The sequence below is a fragment of the Elephantulus edwardii genome, unplaced genomic scaffold, assembly GCF_000299155.1.
Source record: "Elephantulus edwardii isolate Elephantulus edwardi_28Jun2011 unplaced genomic scaffold, EleEdw1.0 scaffold00043, whole genome shotgun sequence".
Lineage (NCBI taxonomy): Eukaryota > Metazoa > Chordata > Mammalia > Macroscelidea > Macroscelididae > Elephantulus > Elephantulus edwardii.
Genome location: NW_006399793.1, coordinates 9,186,126 through 9,193,816, shown reverse-complemented (window position 1 = coordinate 9,193,816; position 7,691 = coordinate 9,186,126).

Below are 7,691 nucleotides of genomic sequence, written 5' to 3'. Positions count from 1 at the left end.
GTTGGCCAAGTGTTTGTTCTCCAGATTTCTTGGCACAACTTGGTGAGCACATCCAGGGCAGCATCTGTTAGCTGAAGTATGTCAATTGGTATACCATCTATTCCTGGAGCCTTATTTTATAATCAATTGACCAAATGTTACATAAAATATATATTCAGGGAGTTCTGAAGGTCTAGTAGGTAGAGAGGTTGCAATCCCAACACAAACGTAAAATGTTTGAATCCACTCTCTGTTCCATTGGAGAATTATGGGCAACATCCTTCTATGCAGTATATAGTCTTTAAACACCTGCGTGGAAGTCAGCTTTAAATTGGTTCTGATTGGAAGACAATGAAGGAAGCTTATCTGAGCTGATATGAATATAAATATAATTGGTGGATGCCATCCCGACAACTGTGACTCATAAAATCCTTGACATTTTCTGCTCCATCTTCATGTTCTCCGTCAGTTGAGTCCATTGTTGTAGTCACTGGTCATCCATCCATTGAAGGATCTTCCTTTTTTTTCTTATAATGTAATTTTCCAAAATCTGTCCTCTACTGATTACTTGTACAAAGTTTGTGAGATAAACTATCACTATTTTACCCTTCAGGAACACCCTTTGTCTTTTTTTGGCCTTCCTTGGTAAATTTTGTTTGGTTTCTTTTGTCAGTTACTTATAGATTTGTTATATCTTTTGGAAGTCACTGGTAAAGTCCATAGTCTTTGCCAATACCACAGTTCAAAGACATCAGTTATTCGTCAGTCTTCCTTATTAATGATCCAAATTTCAGATGAATAAAAAGCAGTTGAAACTTCCATGGCTTGAATGAGATGAACTTTAGTCTCTAAAATGAAATCCTTACTCTTTAGTATTTTGGGGAAGTTCTTGACAGTATATCTTTCCAAAGTAGCATGTCTTTTGAGTCCTTGATTGCCATTACCGTAAGTGTTGATTAAAAATCAAAGTAAAATGGAAATGGCATCCACTTCCTAAACAACATGCCTCTAGAAACTCTATGAACTTTGAGAAATGATGATATATAGAATTATATATGGATTATAGAAAGGCTTTAGGCCTTTTGTTCATTGAGTTGTTGTTAGGAGTCATGCACAACTCTATGGCAATCAACAACAGCATCTATTTTTTTTCTATCTGTCATAATTTTGCCTATTGATTAAATGTTAAGGGTTTTGTTATTGTTGTTGTTGTTAACATAGAACCTATATTGAAGACTGTGGTCTTTGATCTTCATCTGTAAATAATTTAAGTCTTCTTCGGTTTCTGAAACCAAGATTGTGTCATCTGCCTAGTGCAAGTTGTGGAGATTTCCTCCATGCCTGATGCTACATTCTTCCTCATATAGTCCAGCGTCTTGAATGATTTGCTCAGTTTGCATGTTGCATAGGGGAAAGGATATTACTTTGATGCAAACTTTTCCTGACCATGCAATATTTTCTTTTTCAACTCAGGAAGCTTCTTTTTTTATCTATATATAATTTTTGCATGGAGTTCTGGTGACCTGGTAGGTAAAGTTCCACTGCTAACACAAGGATAGGTGGTTTGAAATAACTTCCATTGTAGAAAGATGTAAAATCATTTCCTGAGAAATTTACAGTCTCTTAAAACCCACCAGGGAGTCAAATATGACTTGGTTCCAACTGAACAGCACGTAACAAAAATAATAACATAATTTCTGCATAAGAATAGCTGGTTTTATTTGTTTGAGTCAAGAATGATCCACCGTGAACCCATAAACAATATGTCTGAAACACATCCTAGATTGGACAGTCATTATTTCTGACATACTTGAGAATATTACTACAGTCAAAGTTTCAGTACACCTAGTCAAAGTCTTCTTATTGTATCGCTTTGCAAATATGATGCCTCTTTTCAAGGAACAACCTGTCCTAGTGACAAACATAAAGTATGTGAGATGAAGCTTCAACATCCTTTCTTCCCAGGAGAATTCAATCAGCACTTTTCCCAAGACATATCTGTTTGTCCTTTCGGTACTTCTTGAGTTGTCCAGTACCTGTTTCTACTACCACAATTCAAAGGCTTAAATTCTTCATCTGTCATAATTATTTATTGTCCTGTTGTCAGAACCATAGCAAATGATTGAAAAGACCAAGACCTGAATCAGGTTCAGCTTAATCTGTCATCATTATTTATTGTCCTGTTGTCATAGACATAGCTAATGATTGAAAAAAACCAAAACCTGAATCAAGTGCAACTTAGTCTTCAAACTAACATCATTGCTCTTCAGTAATTTGGAGAAGTCCCTAATAGTGGACTAGCCCAATTCAATACATATCCTGATCTCCTGACTGTTAGTACCAAAAGTGTTGATTGTACATCCAAACAACATGAAAACATTGATAATGCCAATCTTTTCTCCATCCATCACAATGCTGCTTATTGGTTTAGTGGTGAGGATATTGCCTTCTTGATGTTGAAATGTAATACATAATATATCTTATGTAAGGCTGTAATCTTTGATCTTCTGCAGCAAGCATTTCAAGCCCTCCTCATTTTTAGCAAGCAATATTGTATCATCTGGATAATGCGGGTTGTTGATAAGGGTTTTCCAATATATATGTCACATTCTTCTTCATAGAGTTCATCTTTTGCTCAGCCTACAGTAGATTCAATAGGTACAGAGAAAAGATGCAATGCTGACACACATCTTTCCTAACTTATCTTTCCATACTTATTCAATACTTATGCTGCACACGTTATTTGAGAAGCTGGACACCATGAAGGGGAATGTGGCATCACATTGGAGAGAGATTCATCATTATGCGGATGATGCAAACTTGCTTGCTAAAAGTAAGGAGGATTGGAAGCACTTGGTGCAGAGGATCAAAGAATACAGCCTTAAATATGGATTGCATCTCAATGTCAAGAAACAAAGATTCTTCAATTGGTCTGTTTAGTAACATCATGATAGATGGAGAAAATATTGAAACTACCAACAACTTTATCTTACTTTGATCCACAATTAATACCATATTGGCACCAGCAGTTAGGAAATCATGAGATGTATTGCACTGGGAAAGTCTACAGTTAGAGACCTCTCAAAATTATTAAGAAGTAATGGTGTCAGTTTTAGGACTAAGGTGTGTGTCTGATTCAGGACATGGTTTTTCTGATTACTTACTGTGAATCTGAGAGTTGAACAGCGAATAAGGATTATAGAAGAATTGATGCCTTTGAGCTGTGGTGATGGGAGAAGAGCACTGAATATCCAATGGAAGGCCAAAAGAACAAATATGTCTTGGAGAGTGTACAGCCAGAGTACACTTTGGAAGCAAGGATGATGAGGCTTCACTTCATATACTTTGAGCATGTTGCTAGAAGAACTTATATCTTGGAGAGGAACACGATGATCAGAAAGGTGGAAGATCAGTGAAAGAGAAGAAGACTATCAGATGGATTGACCCAGTAACTGCTGCAATGGGCTCTATTATGTTAGGAAGTGTGAGGATGACACAAGATAGGACAGGGTTCAGATCTGTTATTTATAGGGTCACTATGAGTTGTACTCAATTTGATGATATCCAACAATAATAACACATTGTGCAAGTGTCAGAGTCTCTTCTGATAACCATTTTGGTCTTTCTTTCACATTTTTGTAATGAGCTTATTGTTTCTTCATTGATGATGTCTTTAACGTCATTCCACAACGTATTTGGTTTCATTCAATAAGGTTCAATGGCTTATATTTATTCTTGGGATTGTTCTAAATTCAGATTCAAAGGCCTCAGTATTAACCACAAGTTCTTAAGGATTTGCTTCCTTTTCCTTCAGCATTGGTTTAAACTTGCACTTGAGTAATGAGGGTCTCTTCCACAGATAATTCTTGATTTATTTTAACTTCTTATTATTGAGTTTTGCATTAACCTTTCTTACCGCAACCACCACCAACAATATTGAGCTTCTCAATACTGTAGATTCTTTCCACTAATGTAGTCAACCTAATCGCTGTGTAGTACATCAGTTGAGGTCCATGTGCACAGTTGCTGCTTTGGTTTGATTTTTGCTTTCTTGTTTGTTTAAGTGTTGCTGTTTTTGTTGCATGCTCTCTAATTGACTATAACTCATAGCAACCAATGAACAATGGATCTAAATCCTGCCCTAATCTGTGCCTTCCTGACCATCTCTGACATACTCAAAACCACTATTATACTCACTATGCCAGTCAATCTGTTGAATGTCTTACACTGACTGTGCCAACCCACTTGTTGAGTGTCTTCCCTTCCTTCACTGACCATCTACCTTTCCAAGCATGATATTCTTTTCAAAGGTCTAGTTCTTATCACCAAAATGCCCACTTTATAAGAGTCACTATCCTTTGCCTTCCCTTGCCTCCAATGAGTACCCTAGCTGTAACTTTTCCAAAATAGAGTTGTTCTTTTGGCAGTCAATGCAACATTCAGCACTCTTCAACACCACAAATCAAAGGCATTTGTTCTTTTGTCATCCTTATTCATTGTCAAACATTCAGAGGAATAACAAGTAGTTGAAAAGATGATGATTTGGTGCATCTTTTCCTTCAAACTGACATCATAACGAACAGGTATGGAAAAAGTTGTTTTAAAAGGTGATTTATTATTAAAATTTGATTATTATAAAAATCTCTGATTCTATAAAATTTGATCACTCTTTCTCCAGCCTAAATTTTGTCAGCAAAGCGGTATTATCCAACTGCCAGTTGTTCTTCTTTATTTCCAATTAAATAAAAATCTATTTATTGATAGCTTGATAGATATATAAAAATATAAAATATATTTCAATCTCAGAAGATAGATAATTTATTCTTAATTTTTTCCAAGTAAAATATTTTCCTTTAGATAACATCTAATTCACATTTTCTGCATTATTTCTAAAACAAAAGGTAAAGAAGACTCCAGAGAAGTTTTATTAACTGGGATCATGTTCTCCTTTATATTACATGTTTAATATTGCAAGTGTAAAAGAAATATTTTTCAGTGGAAAAAATGATGTGAGTGTTCTCCACTTTTTCACATTTTGGGAAAATTTGTTTTTAGCCATCTTAACTATTGTTAGTTTTCTTTTATAATTTATAAGAAATATTTTACAGCTAGTACTGATTTCCACAGTGGTTATGCTGTTTTCCAGCCTAAACATTAGAGTATGTACACCAATGTGTTGACGTATAAAAATAGCATCCCAATCATTATTCACCTAAGCTATAATATATAGTTTACTCTTCTTAAATCTTTCTCTATTTGCTGGTTTGGGATGATATCTGTATGTTGTTTTGAATTCTGTATCAGAACCCTTGATTGTGCTTATGTGAAACCTATACTTGGACCAGGAGGCAGTCATCAGAACAGAGCAAGGAAACACTGAATGGTTCAAAATAGGGAAGGGTGTATTCCAGGGATGTGTGCTATCTGCATACCTTTTCAATCTATATGCACAATAGATCATCTGGGAGGGCTGGGCTCTACGAGGAGGAATGTTACATCATAAATGGGGGGAAATTCATCAGCAATCTATATTATGCAAATGATATATCCCTGCTTGCTGAAACTGAGGAGGACCTGAAACATTTTTTTCAGGTCAAGGACTGCAGCCTCCAATATGAATTGAAGCTCGACATCAAGAAAACAAAGATTCTCACCACTGATTGACAGCATCATAATAGATGGTGAAGAGATTGAGACTGTTGACAGCTTCAGTTTTCTTGGCTCCACAATCAAGACTTAGTATCAGCAGCCAGAAAATCAAGAGACAAATTGTGTTGAGAAAGTCTGCTGTCAAGGACTTCTCCAGAGTACTGAAGAGTAACAATGTCAGTCTGGAGACTAAGTTGCACCTGATCCAGGTCATAGTCCTTGCAATTATGTGCTATGCATCAGAAAGCTGGACAATGACTGGGGATGATAGAGAATTGATGACTTTTAGCTGTTGTGCTGGAGAAGACTAATGAATACACCATGGACTACCAGGAAAACAAACAGGTTTGTCCTAGAGAGAGTAAAATCAGGCTGCTCCTTGGAGACAAGGATTATGAGGCTTCGTCTGACATACTTCGGGCATATCGCAAGAAGAGACCAGTCCTTGGAGAGGGACATCATGCTGGGGAATATGGTGGGACAGCACGAGAGGGGAAGATTCTCAATAAGATGAATTGACTCAGTGACTGAGGTAATGGGGGTAGGTGTGTCAGAGACAATGAGGTTGGCACATGTTATAGCAGGATTTAGGTCTGTTGTACATAAGGTTGCTAGGAGTTGAAAGTGACTCGGTGGCACATAACAACAACAAAAAATTATTAATAATAGTATACTTAAACTAAGAGCAAGAGAACAATATATGTTATAAAATTAAGACAAGTGTGTGTCAAGGTTGTATCCTTTTTCCATACCTATTCAATCTGTATGCTTAACAAAGAATGTGAGAAGCTGGATTCCGAAGAAAACGGTGGCATCAAGATTGGAGGAAAATTCAATAACCTTTGATACAAAGATGACACGGTCTTATTTGTTGAGAGTGAGGACTTGAAACAGTGCAGAAATCAGGCACTGAAGCCTTCAATATTTAAATATAACTCACATCTCAATGTCAAGAAAATAAGTATTCTCAACACTGGACCAACAGAAAATATCATGATAGATAAAGAAAAGATTGAGTCTGTCAACAGCTTCATCTTATTTGTATCCACAGTCAATGCACTTGAAACCAGTAAACAGTACATCTCCAGATTTCTTGTAATAAAGCCTCCCACAAACTCACTGGAGAGTCAGCTATGAGATAATTAAAATTTAATGAAAATGTGATTTTTTTAAGTACATAGTAATATTCAAGCTCATATAATTTTTTAGAAGTATCACTAGAGAGAGCTCTGAGTCCTGGTGGCTGAAGAATTGTACTGCCACCCCAAAGACAGACTGTCTGAATTTATCAGCTTCTCTGTAGAATGGACAAGCTTCTCTTGTGTAATTTACAGCTTCGGAAAACCAACTGTATTTTCTATTTAGCATATTTAACACTCTGTGCCTTTGCTACCTGTTATTCATATGGATCAAGTTTTAGTATAGATATCATTATTCACATGGCTTTGCCATTATGAAAATAAACAGAATTTCTGCCACGTTTTCACTATTCTTTATTGCTGCTTTATTGTTCAAATTCATTTTTTCTTATCTTAAAAATATACAAAATTTTTAAGCAGATATAGTAATTTTAAATGTATCATCTTGTGAACTACAATTATAATTTTTATTAAATGCCTTTTCTATTGAAATGTTTTAATCAGTTGTTTATATGGCAGTTTGAATGTTGAGATTAATTATTCCTTAATAACATAATTTTTAAATTATGTATGAGTTTTTTATTGTGATTTTGGTAAAACTTTACAAAGCAAATTAATTTTTCATCCAACCATTCATAAATATTTTATGATATAATATCAATTTCAATACCAACAATGTAATCATAATTTTCTTATTTCATCTCTGTAATTATGAATTTGATTGAATCTCTGTACCTTCCTGTATCTTCCCTTTCTTTAATGATATTGATCATCCTATTATTTTATATTGCCCCTCTCTTCACTCTTTTAAATATTTTAATATTATCTAATAATTGTGGCATCAGGATTGGTGGAAGATCTATTAACAATCTGCGTTATGCAGATGACACAACCCTGCTTGCTGAAACTGAGGAGGACCTCATG